Source organism: Salvelinus fontinalis, chromosome 3 (genome assembly GCF_029448725.1).
Source record: "Salvelinus fontinalis isolate EN_2023a chromosome 3, ASM2944872v1, whole genome shotgun sequence".
Lineage (NCBI taxonomy): Eukaryota > Metazoa > Chordata > Actinopteri > Salmoniformes > Salmonidae > Salvelinus > Salvelinus fontinalis.
In genome coordinates, this window is record NC_074667.1 from 3,495,835 (window position 1) to 3,513,196 (window position 17,362).

Here is a 17,362-nt window from a genome sequence, read left to right on the forward strand (position 1 = left end):
TGCGCAATCACAGGCACTATAAATTAAAAAACCCTGTAGCTAGCAACTCTTTTGCAGCTGCGTCTTGCGCCCGGCGGCCACCGACCCGCACTTGTTCCAAGCATTAGTGTAGGGAGTAATCTTTCTCAGGTCATGTTTCTACTCGTTATAGGAGTTAAAAACATCATAAGGTAGTTAATTTAAAGCGTTTTATAGCAATTTATATCCGTTTAGTGCGATTTTGGGACATTTATTTCTGAGACGCTGTGAATCTCTGGGCACTCTTCCAGTTCATCCCGAACGCAGTTGGCATTTCCACATGGCAAGAGGACAGCTTTCCACCAAAAGACGATTAGACCCAAGAAAGGATCCTTTGCCCAAGATACTGATGGAAGAACAGCTCAAAGTAGGACATTTTTATTATGATAAATCGTGTTTCTGTCGAAAAATGTTAGTGGCTTAGGACGCCATCTTTTTTGACGTAGCTTCGCTTGGCGCAAACTGTATTGAAAAGTAAGGATAATTTAAAAAATGTAATTCCGCGATTGTATTAAGAAATTAAATTGTCTATCAATCGCTGTCCACCCTATATTTTTTAGTCACGTTTATGAGTATTTATGTATACGAGTAGATCACTGTCTAATATGGCGCACGGACATTTTCTCACCAGCTGGGCTACTTTTCCCATTGTCTAACCATGATTTTGGTGGCTAAATATGCACATTTTCGAACAAACTCTATATGTATGTTGTAATGTGATGTTACAGGGGTGTCATCTGAAGAATTCTGAGAAGGTTAGTGAAAAAAATAATATATTTTGGCGATGTTTACGTTATCGCTCTCTTTGGCTAGAATCAATGCTGGGGTAATGTTTGCACATGTGCTATGCTAATATAATGATTTATTGTGTTTTCGCTGTAAGACACTTAGAAAATCTGAAATATTGTCTGTATTCACAGGATCTGTGTCTTTCGATTCGTGTATGCTGTGTATTTTTACGAAATGTTTGATGATTAGTAGTTAGGTAAACACGTTGCTCATTGTAATTATTCTAGTCCATTTGTGACGGTGGGTGCAATTGTAAACTATGCCATCTACCTGAAATATGCACATTTTTCTAACAAAACCTATCCCATACCATAAATATGTTATCAGACTGTCATCTGATGAGTTTTTTTCTTGGTTAGGGGCTATAAATATCTTAGTTTAGCCGAATTGGTGATAGCTACTGGTGTTGGTGGACAAATAAAAGATGGTGGATTATGCTAATGTGTTTTTAGGTAATAGATTTACATCTTTACATATTGTGTCTTCCCTGTAAAACATTTTAAAAATCGGACATGTTGGCTGGATTCACAAGATCTGTGTCTTTCATTAGCTGTATTGGACTTTAATGTGTGAAAGTTAAATATTTAAAAAAAATATTTTTTTTGAATTTCGCGGCTCTGCCTTTTCAGTGGGGGTGGGGGGGGTGTGCCGCTAGCGGCACCCTAGTCCTAGACAGGTTAACTTCTTGAGAATACAGGGGGTGCTGTTTCGCATTAGCATAATTGCCTCTACAGATTAAACTGCCTCTTATTCAATTATTGCTGTTACTATATGCATATAACCATATACCATTGGATAGAAAACAAGCTATGGTTTCTAAAACCGTTCCAATTTCGTCTCTGAGTGAAACACAGGTCATTTCACAGCACTTTCCCTGAGCCAGAAGAAGATTGCAAGATGTGTATGCTCGCTTCAACGCTCTGCCTATATATGGTCATGCCACCTATGACCCGAAACACACTTCATTCTTCTTCCTCCGGGTGTCAGGAAGTTGTCAGAGGAGAAATTTTTTGTTTATCTTGTACTGACGTGAAATAAGACCTATTTCTTTAGCGTGACCGACAACTTCCGGTTTTCTCAGACGCGCGTCTTAGAGCTGCCATTGTCTTTTGTTATGCTGACGTTACGGATGAAAACTATCTCCGTCTCGAAGTTTGTTTGATACATGTGACCATATCACCGTAATGTATGTTTTTTCAATATAGTTTAATCAGATTATTAGAATTTTTTCGGGAGTTTTGCCGTGTTCCGTTCTTTGAGTTTTTTAACTTTGGACAGGGACCGTGCCAGTCGACCAGTACCCAGGCTAAATGAAGAGGGGAAGTTGCCATTGTGAATGGATTGAACGACTCATCAGGACTAAGGACACCTTGATCAACATTCTGATGAAAGATCAGCAATAGTAAGAACCAATTTACGATGTTATTTCATATATCTGTCGTGCATGTGAACTGGTCGGGCGCGTCCAGCTGGTTCTGGCTGGCCTGGTTATGCTAATTTAGCGCTACATTTTGTTTTCGCTATAAAACATTTAAAAAATCTGAAATATTGTTTGGATTCACCAGATGTTGGGCTTTCAATGTCTGTACGCTGTGTATTTTTTCTGAAATGTTTTAAGACAAGTAATTAGTTATATAACATTGGTCTCTGTAATTGTTCTAGCTGCATCAGCACTATATCAGATTGCAGCTGCAATGTAGAACTGTGATTTATACCTGAAAAATGCACATTTAAAAAAAAAAACTATGCTATACCATAAATATGTTATCAGACTGTCATCTTATGAATTTGTTTGTTGGTTAGTGGCTATCAATATCTTAGTTTAGCCGAATTGGTGATAGCACCTGATGGAGTAAGAAACTGTTGGAGTAAGAAAATGGTGTCTTTTGCTAACGTGTTTAGCTAATAGATTTACATATTGTGTCTTCCCTGTAAAACATTTAAAAAATCTGAAATGGTGGTTTTATTCACAAGATCTGTGTCTTTCATTGGGTGTCTTGGACTTGTGATTTAATGATATTTAGATGCTACTATTTAATTGTGACGCTATGCTAGCGATGCTAATCAGTGTGGGGGAGGTGGGGGGTGCTCCCGGATCCGGGTTAGGTACTCTGTAGAGGTTTTAAGCAGCCATTTCCCCATTGTGCTTTGTGGGATCTTGACTATGTATAGTTGCCTGTTAGCACTATTGTTAGCTTCACATTTCGTTGTGAGATTTATTGATTTTGTTTTGCTGTGAGTTTCACCTAGTAAATAAAAGATGTGGAACCCAGATCACGCTGCGCTTTGGTCCACTCATTATAACGATGGAGACATGATACTGACAAACAGATCAGTAAAAGCGACCTTGTCTTGAATTTTCCAAGCTGTTTAAAGGCACAGTCAACTTAGTGTATGTACACTTCTGACCCACTGGAATTGTGATACAGTGAATTATAAGTGAAATAATCTGTCTGTAAACAATTGTTGGAAAAAGTACTTGTGTCATGCACAAAGTAGATGTCCTAAACGACTTGCCATAACTATAGTTTGTAAACAAGAAATTTGTGGAGTGGATGAAAAACGAGTTTTAATGACTCCAACCTAAGTGTATGTAAACTTCCGACTTCAACTGTATATATATATATATATATATATTGTGCTGAATATCTTTCCCTAGTTTATTTAACGGACAGCCTATGCCGACTTCAACAACACAACATGACATCAATGTGAAAGTAACCGATGAATAAAACAGCTGGTTCAAATGCCGACATCAAATTCAAAACAATTGGCGCCTTGCCTAAATGACTGATTGGTTATAAACAAACTCTCTCTGCTCTCTAGGATAAAGTCGCACAGGGTGGTAGCTTCACCCAGAGCGAGGATCTGCATGGTCCTAAAGCCAACCACAATAAATCCTAAACAGCGGTGGCATTTTATTAGAGATTGAAATGAAAGTAAATTATTACTTTTTTGTAGATTACTTTTACAATGTTGGTCTTGATCTGAGATTTGCATGGCCAACTGACACCCCTGCTTGCACTTAACTCTGTGTACCTGGCTTCTGATCTCAGCTCATACCCAGATAATTTGCGCATTGTGCCCGTCACCAGTCCAGCTACACCTGGAGGAATTGCAACTGGATACACGTCCGGCTGGAGTTCTAACCAAAAACTGAAGTACTAAGCGACACCCAACATGTAGGTGTTTCCGAGGATGAGCAGAGATTCATTGACGATGGAGTTACCATAAAAGTCGCTCTGGAAGATTTCAACCGGATCTAGTGAAAATGAGAGAGAGAAGCGGTCCCAAACCTCCCAGGTTTAGCGAGTCTGAGGACCGGTGGCCCCGATTTGGAAAGAGAGACCTCGGATGAGAGAAGGAGTCCTGGTCCGTTACTGGATGAAAATATTGGGCTGATCCGAATTCAAGTGGAACACGGACGAGAGGAGAGGGACTTCCAGAGTAGAAGACTTAGCCAGTTGAGGAGATGATCCCAAACTAACCAGCACTACTTTCGCCTTGACAGGGGACACAACCATGCAGTGGTTTGCTGTTTGGGACAAAACCGCAGCGTAAGTGATGATTATTCACCAAGTTTGTGTGGTTTTATATGATGACTAAAGCACTACGTTTCGTGAAGCAATGTAAAGGCTTATCATACACTGATGTGTTGCGCACAGATAACTCGCCTGTTTTAGCGAGTTCTTTGTTCACGGTAACAGGTGCATTGGTTCAGTTGGGCACAACAGGGCACATAGCCCAAATACTGGGTTTCACCACCTCGGGACCACGTTGGACTTGCATTGCTATTGCGCACGAAGAGATGCTTGCTTGCTGCAGACTCCGTGCCCATACCGATAGCAGCATTGCTTCGCATAGCGGTAGAAAAACACTCACTATAGGTTGCGCGTAGGCTAGTCTACTCTGACAGGTGAATTCCAATATTAGTTTCAGTGTATTTATATTTAATGAAAACGACTGCAATAAATGTTCATAATTAACTTGTCTTATGTTTAGCAATATATATTTTTGGCAATAGACTACATCGAGTATACCTCGCTTCCTATCCGAAACCATTCATCCAATTTAATTGACTGGGCAGAGTTGTAAATATATTTGTCGGGGGCTATAAATTCTTCGAAAGATTGACTTGCAATGACATTTCCTTTGAGAAGGAAAGCCTATATGGTCATCTGAATTGCTGGCTAGTTCTTGCCACGTTTACCTTTACAATTCCTTTACAAAAGCTATAGATTAGGCCTAGTTGAATTATTCGATTCTATGCCAATGAATAATGTGGACTTTGTATGAGAGTGTCATTAGGTTTCCTTAATGCAAAATCTGCAGTGGTGTATTATTGTAGGGATACAGAGCCTGAGACAACGGTCTCCAATGGAATCAGAGGCAAGGAAATCATCTAGTGAAAGATCTAGTCTTAACTTGTTTAGCAAAACATCAACAGCACTTTTAACGATGTTGTACATATGCCTTCGTAGGACTAAATTATTGATATCTGATGGTCAAGAGTGCAATTACGTTGATTGGCAGGCTATAAGTCTGTGCTGGTATGCTTACACATTCAAACAGAAGCATTGTTAGGTCATATTTGATTTTGGTCCGTAACTGTTCTGACACCAAAATCTGTCCGTCTACATAAGGGTATTCATTGGTGATGCACTACAACCTGTCTCATCCTCTGTGAGTGAAGACTGATTGTACTTTAACTGAGGTCACTATGGAACGTGTAGGTCATGTTAATGCCAGGACATGTCCCTGTTCTGGCTAATACTGCAGGCCACTAACACATGAATGGCTGTTATGACACAGTTTAGTAATCTTCCTGTAGCAGCCAGATCATTCCATCCCAATGTTATTCTGAATACTGAAATGATACTGAAATGATTTCACCCCCCAAAATAGGATAGAGGCCTTCCTTTGAAAGAGAATAATGAGGCAAAATTACTAAGTCATTTCCACAACCATGTAAAGCCACTGGGCCCTTTTATCATTCGTACATGTTAATTTGTTGTTGTGGCTGCCTCTTCTTGCTGGATTTCATCTGGATGAAGGAGGACAACAGCTAATCCAGCAGTTTAAATCCTCTGTTCTGACATCATTATGACATGCTGCATGAACTTGTTTTTTTTACTGTCTACCTCAGCATTCCTCCCAGCCTCCGTTTCCCCTTAGCTGTAAATCTTGAAAAATGTTCTTAAAGATGGAAACTGGCATCCATTTTGAGATATTTTCTTATTGCCAGGTGAGGGGGACTGACTGCCTACTCAAGCATGTTTTCTCCAGCTCTCAGACACTAGTACTGGACTACTTTATCTTCATTGGGCTTTAGATCCTGATTGTATGGGTGATGAATTAAGCCCTCAAGGACTGCCTGATGGAGTCTGAAGTGCTCTAACTCTAACTTAACCACAGTAGTGTGTGTGTGTGTGTGTGTGTGTGGTGGGTGGCTGAGTCTACTCTGACTACACCCATGCCTTCACTCACTTGTTGTTTTGCCACCATTGCTTTTCACTTATTTTCTCTTCTATTTCCTACTTTCCCAGAATGCCCTACTGTGCTTGTGCTGCCCAAGCTGTGTTGTGGTGTGTTTTATCACTATTCCCTCTAGGATGACCTGGGTAGTAGTGGTGTTACGTTCCCCAAGGCAGTTTGTGTCCTCTGAGGCATGTAGGCAAGGCTAATGTGGTCTCTTCTTTGTCTGTTTGTCTGTGTACCTGAGCCCTGGGTGGATACTAGCCTAGCCTAGACTCCCTATGGGGAGAGAGATGGGCTGAGTGTTGAGTCTCTCATTCTCAGTGGTGTTTATGAATTTAATGGCAAGGCTCCTTACTCCTGCCAGTGTGGATCCAAAATGGCCGCCATGATTGTGCCTCATGCTGATCACTATTATCATAAAAGCCACTTTCCTAAGTGATTTTCAACTTTGATCATTTATTTCATCCATCAACTCGCTTTTTAAGTTGACGCTTTCAGTAATGCACTTCGCTGGTAGTAAATATCTACATATCTACAATATTGCACGAAAATCTGCCAGCCTTGGTGTGATCAATATCAATTATTTTCTCTTGGTGTCATTTTTTCTCTTTGTTCTTAAGACATCCAGTGGGGAAAATCTAAATATGGATTTGCATAAGATGCAGAGTGGGACTCTGTGAGTGGTCTTTAATGTGAGGGACATCACAGAGAGAGTTCATTATATATCTGGCAGGTTATCAATGTAGTGAGCTGGTCTTTTGAAATACCCACATCTCTTTCAGAGAGATACACACACACACACACACACACACACACACACACACACACACACACACACACAAAGTATAATAACAGGCCCACTTTGTAAGGCTACAGTAATGTATAAGTCTACTAAATGTACTTGATAGACCATAATTGAAGACATTTTATTTCTTCAATAATTTCAGTACATTTAGTAGACTCATGCACGTGGCTCCTCAACCTGAACGAAGGAATATCCTGGTTCAAATGGATTCTTTCCCTCAAAATAAACTGAACTTTATATAATATGAACTGAAATGAAATGAACTGAAATAAACTGAAATGAACTCAACTAATGTCGAAGTCGGTTCCTCACCTTGTTTGGGCGGCGTTCGGTGGTCGACGTCACAGGTCTTCTAGCCATCGCCGATCCACCTTTCATTTTCCATTTGTTTTGTCTTGTTTTCCCACACACCTGGTTTACATTCCCTCATTACGTGACGTGTTTATAACCCTCTTTTCCCCCCATGTCTGTGTGTGGAATTGTTTGTTGTAAAGTGTATGTGCATGTCTAACTGATTTGCGACATGTTATTTCAACCCGTATTTTGTTGTTTCTGGGTGCAGTTTGTTTTGCCTAAATAAACTTCTCCGGTTGTTACCTATGTCTGCTCTCCTGCGCCTGACTTCCCTGCAGCCAGTTACGCACCTCTTACAACTATCCTGAAATCAATTGAACTAGTAGCGAAGCTTGGTGGCAAGACGCCATGCGCCGCCATGACTCGACAGAGGATTCGTCTTGACTTGCCCCCCAGAGCTAACGTCATGGCCGGAATTCCAGATGGGGCACTTGGCCCAACCTTTTCAGGCTAGCTCCGAACTGTGTGTTTGTGTTTAGCATCTTGTTTAGTCGCTGTATCAAGAACGACTACATACATGTCATTTATTATTTAGTTAATGGACTGGTTTGAGAGAAACATGTGAAATTGGATGGAATTATACCTAGGGTCCTCAATTTACCTTAGTGAACTTTCCCTGGTCGGGCAAGGTCATGACACTTCTTGTCTAAACTGCTCACCAAGACCTACCGATGAAGGTAGTTTAATGTACAGTTGAAGTCGGAAGTTTACATACACTTAGGTTGGAGTCATTAAAACTAGTTTTTCAACCACTCCACACATTTCTTGTTAACCTTTCACCTTTTTTGTTAATAAACACACACACACACACACACAAAATATATATCATTTTTACAAGTACCATGCTTCCTAAACAATGTCTACTGTCATTACTCTTGCTCAGCACAAAATAACAGCTTGTAAAGCAAAATTACACGCCAAATGCTTTTTAACATTAACCTTTCACGAGCCTCTACCCCGGGTCCGGGAGCACCTCCCCCCCCCCCCCCCCACACACACACTGATTAGCATCACTAGCATAGCGTCACAATTAAATAGTAGCATCTATATATATTTCAATCGCAAGTCCAAGACACCAAATGAAAGATACAGATCTTGTGATTCAAGCCATCATCTCTGATTTTTTAAATGTTTTACAGGGAAGACACAATATGTAAATCTATTAGCTAATCACGTTAGCAAAAGACAACAATTTTCTTTGTCCACCATTTTTTCTCTCCACCAGTAGCTATCACCAATTCGGCTAAACTAAGATATTGATAGCCACTAACCAAGAAAAAACCTCATCAGATGACAGTCTGATAACATATTTATTGTATAGGATAGGTTTTGTTAGAAAAATCTGCATATTTCAGGTATAAATCATAGTTTGCCATTGCAGCCACCATCACAAATCTCACCAAAGCGACTAGAATTACTACAGAGAGCAACGTGTTTTACCAATTTACTCATCATAAAACATTTCTTAAAAATACACAGCACATAGCAATGGAAAGACACAGATCTTGTGAATTCAGGCAATATTTCAGATGTTCTAAGTGTTTTACAGCGAAAACACAATAAATCGTTATATTAGCATACCACATACCATGTGCAAACGTTACCAGAGCATTGATTCAAGCCAAAGAGAGCGATAACGTAATCATCGCCAAAATATATTAATTTTTTCACTAACCTTCTCAGATTTCTTCCGATGACACTCCTGTAACATCATATTACAACATACATATAGAGTTTGTTCGAAAATGTGCATATTTAGCCATAAAAAAACGTGGTTATGCAATGACAATACTAGCAAAACTAGCCTGAAAATGTCGGTCGCCCTCTTTCACAGTGATCTTGTCTCATGGATATCTATTCATAAACTTGACTAAAAAAATATAAGTTGGACAGCTATCGAAAGACAAATTAGTTCTTTATGCAATCGCGGAATTACATTTCTAAAATTATCCTTACTGTGCAATACAGGGTTCGCCAAGCGAAGCTATAGCAAACAAGATGGCGGAACGTGCGTTTAACATTTTTCTACAGAACAACGATTTATCATCTTAAATATTTCTTACTATGAGGTGATCTTCCATCAGTATCTTGGGCAATGTATCCTTTCTTGGGTCTAATCTTCATTTGGTCGAAAGATGTCCTCTGTCCGTCGAAATGCCCACTAACGTTCGACCGGGACCCCGAAACGTGCCCGGTGCTTGAAAGTGCATAACAAAGCAATGCCTCAAAATCGCACTAAACTGATCAAAATTGCTATAAAACGGTTCAAATTAACTACCTTATGATGTTGTTAACACCTATAACGGGTAAAAACATGACCGGAGAAATATTACTGGCTAAACAACAGGTTGGAAGGAGGCGAGTCCGATGTCCTTCTCGCGCAAGACGCAGGCAGCGAAGGGAAGCTACTTCCGGTATTTGGTGATTTATAGAGGGACTGATTGCGCAATCGACACCATTCAAATCGTCATCACGCACTGACATCCAGGGGAAGACGTAAGAAGTGTCTGTTTCTCCATAGCGTTTACACGGACCTTTAAACTGACCCCAGATCAGGTGCCAAGATGTCTGAAATCTGACTCCCTATCATGAAAAGTGCTGTAGATTGAGTTCTGTTTCACTCAGAGACAAAATTCCAACGGCTATAGAAACTAGAGAGTGTTTTCTATCCAATAATAGTAATAATATGCATATTGTACGAGCAAGAATTGAGTAGGAAGCCGTTTAATCTGTAATGCAAATTATGCTAATGAGAAAACAGCACCCCCTATAGTTGCAAGAAGTTAACAAACTATAGTGTTGGCAAGTCGGTTAGGACATCTACTTTGTGCATGACACAAGTAATTTTTCCAAAATGTTTACTGACAGATTATTTCACTGTATCACAATTCTAGTGGGTAAGAAGTTTACATACACTAACTTGACTGTGCCTTTAATAACTTCTTATGGATCAAATCCCTTTAGCGGGGTCAATTTGACAACATCCGGTGAAATGGCAGAGCACCAAATTCAAATTAAATTACTATAAATATTAAACTTTCATGAAATCACACATGCAATACACCGAATTAAAGCCATACTTGCTGTTAATCCAGCTGCAGTGTCAGATTTCAAAAAGGCTTTATGGCGAAAGCAAACCGTGCTATTATCTGAGGACAGCACCCCATCAAACAAAGACAGACAATCATAATTCAAACTGCCAGGCGCGACACAAACCTCAGAAATAAAGATATAATTCATGCCTTACCTTTGACGAGCTTCTTCTGTTGGCACTCCAATATGTCCCATAAATATCACAAATGGTCCTTTTTGTTCGATTAATTCCGCCGTTATATATCCAAAATGTCCATTTATTTGGAGCGTTTGATCCAGACAAACACCGGTTCCAACTCACACTACATGACTACAAAATATCTTATTAGTTACCTGTAATCTTTGTCCAAACATTTCAAACAACTTTCGAAATACAACTTTAACAATTTTTTTACGTAAATAATCGATCAAATCTAAGACAGTAGAAACTGTTCAATACTGGACGAAAACAAAGAAAGCATGTTCCAGGTCGCACGCACCAAATCATTAGAGTGCACCTGGAGTGACACAGGAAAATAACAGGGCTACTTCTTCAAAGAAAAATATCAACCAATTTCTAAAGACTGTTGACATCTAGTGGAAGCTATAGGAACTGCAAGAATATTTCATTTAACCTGTTGAGGATGGGGGCGCTGTTGTCACTATTTATGCTAATCGTGTAATTTTTGAAACGGCTTCCCACAAAATTCTTGATCGTACAATATGCATATTATTATTATTATTGGATAGAAAACAGTCTATAGTTTCTATAGGAGTTGAAATTTTGTCTCTAAGTGGAACAGAACCCATTCTACAGCAATTTCCCTGACATGGAGTCAGATTTCAGAAATTTTGGCCCCTGATCTGGAGTCAGTTAACCTGTCTAGGATCAGCGTGGCGCTAGCGGCACCCCCCCCCCCCCCCCACTGAAAAACCAGTGCCGCGAAATTCAAAAAATATATTTTTTTAAAATATTTAACTTTCACACATTAAAGTCCAATACAGCTAATGAAAGACACAGATCTTGTGAATCCAGTCAACATGTCCGATTTTTAAAATGTTTTACAGGGAAGACACAATATGTAAAGATGTACATCTATTACCTAAAAATACATTAGCATAATCCACCATCTTTTATTTGTCCACCAACACCAGTAGCCATCACCAATTCGGCTAAACTAAGATATTTATAGCCCCTAACCAACAAAAAAACTCATTAGATGACAGTCTGATAACATATTTATGGTATGGGATAGGTTTTGTTAGAAAAAAGTGCATATTTCAGGTAGATGGCATAGGTTACAATTGCACCCACCGTCACAAATGGAATAGAAAAACTACTTAGAGCAACGTGTTTACCTACTTACTAATCATCAAACATTTCGTAAAAATACACAGCATACACGAATCGAAAGACACAGATCCTGTGAATACAGACAATATTTCAGATTTTCTAAGTGTCTTACAGCGAAAACACAATAAATCGTTATATTAGCATAGCACATACCACATAGCAGCCCAGCATTGATTCTAGCCAAAGTGAGCGATAAAAGTCAACATCGCCAAAAGATATTAATTTTTTCACTAACCTTCTCAGAATTCTTCAGATGACACTCCTGTAACATCATATTACACAATGCATATAGAGTTTGATCGAAAACGTTTATATTTAGCCACCAAAATCATGGTTAGACAATGTGAAATGTAACTCAGCTGGTCATAATATGTCCTTGCGCCACTTAGACAGTGATCTACTCTTATACATAAATACTCATAAACGTGACTAAAAAATATAGGGTGGACAGGGATTGATAGACAATTTAATTCTTAATACAATTGCGGAATAACATTTTTTAATTTATCCTTACTTTTCAATACAGTTTGCGCCTAGCGAAGCTACGTCATAAAACATGGCGTCCTAAGCCACTAAAATGTTTCGACAGAAACACGATTTATCATAATAAAAATGTCCTACCTTGAGCTGTTCTTCCATCAGTATCTTGGGCAAAGGATCCTTTCTTGGGAGAAATCGTCTTTTGGTGGAAAGCTGTCCTCTTGCCATGTCGAAATGCCAACTGCGTTCGGGATGAACTGAAAAGCGTGCCCAACTATTCACATCGTTTCAAAAAGAAATGTCCCAAAATCGCACTAAACGGATATAAATTGCTATAAAACGCTTTAAATTAACTACCTTATGATGTTTTTAACTCCCATAACGAGTAGAAACATGACCAGAGTAATATTACTCCCTCCACTAATGCTTGGAACAAGTGCGGGTCGATGTCCTCCAGGCGCATTACGCAGCAAGAAAAGACTTGCTAGCTACAGGGTTTTTTAATTTATAGTGCCTGTGAACGCGCAATCGACCCCATTCAAATCGTCATCACGTAAAGGCATCCAGGGGAAGACGTAAGCAGTGTCCGTATACTCATAGCAATAACAGTGCCCTTTTAACTGACTCCAGATCAGGGGCCAACATTTCTGAAATCTGACTCCATGTCAGGGAAATTGCTGTAGAATGGGTTCTGTTCCACTTAGAGACAAAATTTCAACTCCTATAGAAACTATAGACTGTTTTCTATCCAATAATAATAATAATATGCATATTGTACGATCAAGAATTTTGTGGGAAGCCGTTTCAAAAATTACACGATTAGCATAAATAGTGACAACAGCGCCCCCATCCTCAACAGGTTAACCTCTAACGCCTACCAAACCCGGATCCGGGAGCACCCCCATCACAAAAGCTGACTAGCATAGCCTAGCCTAAAGCCACAGGGATATCATATAATAAAATGTTCATGAAATCACAAGTCCAAGACACCAAATGAAAGATACACATCTTGTGAATCAAGCCATCAGTTTAGATTTTTAAAATGTTTTACAGGGAAGACACAATATGTAAATCTATTAGCTAACCACGTTAGCAAAAGACACCACCTCTTTACTCCACCATTTTTTTACTCCATCAGTAGCTATCACAAATTCGGCCAAATAAAGATATAAATAGCCACTAACCAAGAAACAACCTCATCAGATGACAGTCTGATAACATATTTATTGTATAGCATATGTTTTGTTAGAAAAATGTGCATATTTCAGGTATAAATCATAGTTTACCATTGCACCCACCATCACAACTCTCACCAAAGCGACTAGAATAACTACAGAGACCATCATGTATTAGATAATTACTCATCATAAAACATTTCTTAAAAATACACAGCGTGCAGCAGATGAAAGACACAGATCTTGTGAATCCAGACAATATTTCAGATTTTCTAAGTGTTTTACAGCGAAAACACAATATAGCGTTATATTAGCTTACCACAATAGCAAACATCACAACTGCATTGATTCAAGGCAAAAATAGCAATAACGTATAAACCACCAAAATATATACATTTTTTTCACTAACCTTCTCAGAATTCTTCAGATGACAGTCCTATAACATCATATTACACAATGCATGTAGAGTTTGTTCGAAAATGTGCATATTTAGCACCACAAATCGTGTTATACAATGAGAAAAGTAGCAAAGCTGCCCAGAAAATGTCAGGAGAAATCTTTGAAGAGGCACCTATTCTAATCAGTAACTATTCCAAAACTTGACAAAAAAATACAGGTTGGACAGCAATTGAAAGACAAATTAGTTCTTAATGCAATCGCTGGATTACATTTTTAAAATTAACTTTACTTCAAAATACAGCGTGCGATAAAGCAAGGCTACACTGCAAGTAATGGCGTCTTATGCATTTGACTTTTTTCAACAGAACAATGAATTATCAGCATAAATAGTTCTTACTTTTCGATGAACTCTCATCAGAATCTTGGGATAGGTGTCCTTTGTCCAAAATAATCGTTGCTAGGTTGGAGAACGTCGTCTTCCACGTTGCAATTAGCAGTAAACAATAGCATGAGAGAGCGAGATACCCAACTTCCTACAGCGCCAAGAAAATAAATACCCGAAAATCGCAATATACTGACATAAACTGATATAATTCGGTTCAAAATAACAAGATTATAATGTCTTTAAAGCATATATCGAATAAAAACACAGCCAGAAATGTCTAAGATCTATAACCAATGTTTCCAGAAGAACGTGCCAAGGTCCTCAGTGCGTCAGAGCGAAGGGGAAAAGAACGATACACCTCGTTTCCAATCAATTTATAGACTTTCAGCTCTGCCTAGAGACTCCATTTCAAGACCCTCTATTCGCTGACACACAGGGGAAGGCGTATGCAGTGCATCTCAACCAATAGAAGACAAGCAGAGTTATACACAGGTCTGAGAGCAGGTTGGAAAATTCTGCATTCTCACATCCACATAGTGAAATTGCCAGTTCTGTTTCACTCACAGACATAATTCAAACTGTTTTAGAAACTAGAGAGTGTTTTCTATCCAATAGTAATAATGATATGCATATTGTACGAGCAAGAATTGAGTACGAGGCAGTTTAATTTGGGAACGACTTTGTACTATGTCGAAATGGCACCCCCCTAGTGGCAAGAAGTTTTAAGGCACACTTTTCATCCGGACGTGAAAATAGCGCCCCCAAGCCATAAGAAGTTTTAAACAGCTTGGAAAATTCCAGAAAATTATGTCATGGCTTTAGAATCTTCTGATTGGCTAATTGACATCATTTGAGTCAATTGGAGGTGTACCTGTGGACGTATTTCAAGGCCTACTTTCAAACTCAGTGTGTCTTTGCTTGACATCATGGGAAAATCAAAAGAAATCAGCCAAGACCTCAGATTTTTTTTTTAGACCTCTACAAGTCTGGTTCATCAGTGGGAGCATTTTCCAAATGCCTGAAGGTACCACGTTCATCTGTACAAACAATAGTACACAAATATAAACACCATGCGACCACGCAACCGTCATACCTCTCAGGAACGAGATGCGTTCTGTCTCTTAGAGATGAACGTACTTTGGTGGGAAAAGTGCAAATCAATCCCAGAACAACAGCAAAGGACCATGTGGAGATGCTGGACGAAACCGGTACAAAAGTATCTATATCTTCACATTTGTGGCCTGCTAGAGGTCATTTTGCAGGGCGCTGGCAGTGCACCTCCTTGCACAAAGGCAGAGGTAGCGGTCCTGCTGCTGGGTTGTTGCCCTCCTACGGCCTCCTCCACGTCTCCTGATGTACTGGCCTGTCTCCTGGTAGCGCCTCCATGCTCTGGACACTACGCTGACAGACACAGCAAACCTTTTTGCCAGAGCTCGCATTGATGTGCCATCCTGGATGAACTGCACTACCTGAGCCACTTGTGTTAGTTGTAGACTCCGTCTCATGCTACCACTAGAGTGAGAGCACCGCCAGCATTCAAAAGTGACCAAAACATCAGCCAGGAAGCATAGGAACTGAGAAGTGGTCTGTGATCACCACCTGCAGAATCACTCCTTTTTTGGGAGTGTCTTGCAAATTACCTATAATTTCCACCTTTTGTATATTCCATTTGCACAACAGCATGTGAAATTTATTGTCAATCAGTGTTGCTTCCTAAGTGGACAGTTTGATTTCACAGAAGTGTGATTGACTTGGAGTTACATTGTGTTGTTTAAGTGTTCCGTTTATTTTTTGGAGCAGTGTAAATTGATATTACAGAGTGTCAAATGTGATTTGGTTTCATGTTCATTCTATTAAATCTCTTTTCCACGGGAGGTATCTCAGGATAATGTAGCGGCTGACAGTGACATTGTCTCTGGCTCTCTAACAGAAGGTCCCAGTACAGTTTGGATGCAAATAGTTGAACTGGCGAGGTCTGACTGTCTCTAGTTCTCCAACAGCTGATCTCAGACCAGTTTTGCATGGTAGTGTTTGGACTGTGTGGTGCAGTGTAGTAGGTAGATCAAAGTAGGTGGTATATGCAGCATGCTCCCCCTTGGCACAGTCTTGAGCTTTACCACCTGCTTCTTGAGGCAAAGTGGGCTACAGTGCCTTGCGAAATTATTCACCCCCTTCGCATTTTTCCTATTTTGTTGCCTTACAACCTGGAATTAAAGTAGATTTTTGGAGGGGTTTGTATCATTTGATTTACACAACATGATTACCACTTTGAAGATGCAAATTTTTTTTTATCGTGAAACAAAGAAGAAATAAGACAAAAAAACTGAAAACATGAGCGCGCATAACTTTTCACCCCTCAAGTCAATACTTTGTAGAGCCACCTTTTGCAGCAATTACAGCTGAAGTCTTTTAGGATTTGTCTCTATAAGCTTGGCACATTTGGCCACTGGGATTTTTGCCCATTCTTCAAGGCAAAACTGCTCCAGCTCCATCAAGTTGGATGGGTTCCTGCTGGTGTACAGCAATATTTAAGTTATACTTTTGATTCTCAATTGGAATGAGGTCTGGGCTTTGACTAGAACATTCCAAGACATTTAAATGTTTCCCATTAAATTACTTGAGTGTTGCTTTAGCAGTATGCTTAGGGTCATTGTCCTGCTGGAAGGTGAACCTCTGTCCCAGTCTCAAATCTCTGAAAGACTGAAACAAGTTTCCCTCAAGAATTTCTCTGTATTTAGCGCCATCCATAATTCTTTCAATTCTGACTAGTTTGCCAGTCCCTGCCAATGAAAAACAAAAAGCATGATGCTGCCACCACCATGCTTCACTGTGGGGATGGTGTTCTCCGGTGATGAGAGGTGTTGGGTTTGTGCCAGACATATAATTTTCCTTGATGGCCAAAAAGCTCAAATTTAGTCTCATCTGACCAGAGTACCTTTTTACATATGTTTGGGGAGTCTCCCACATTCCGTTTGGCGAACACCAAACGTGTTTGCATATTTCATTCTTTAAGCAATGGCCACTCTTCCGTAAGCCCAGCTCTGTGGACTATA

The 17,362-nt window shown here is 39.6% G+C and overlaps 1 protein-coding gene across 2 annotated transcripts in view; it reads left to right on the top strand.

Moving 5' to 3' along the window:
• The first annotated feature begins 3,661 nt into the window (after positions 1-3,661).
• The window catches only part of LOC129836180 (VPS10 domain-containing receptor SorCS1-like), a 278,341-nt gene continuing 264,640 nt past the window's right edge, over positions 3,662-17,362 (top strand). For both annotated transcript variants that reach the window (XM_055902068.1, XM_055902063.1), the window contains exon 1: positions 3,662-4,364. The gene's annotated coding sequence lies outside the window, so the exon portion shown is untranslated. The remainder of the gene's footprint in view (positions 4,365-17,362) is intronic.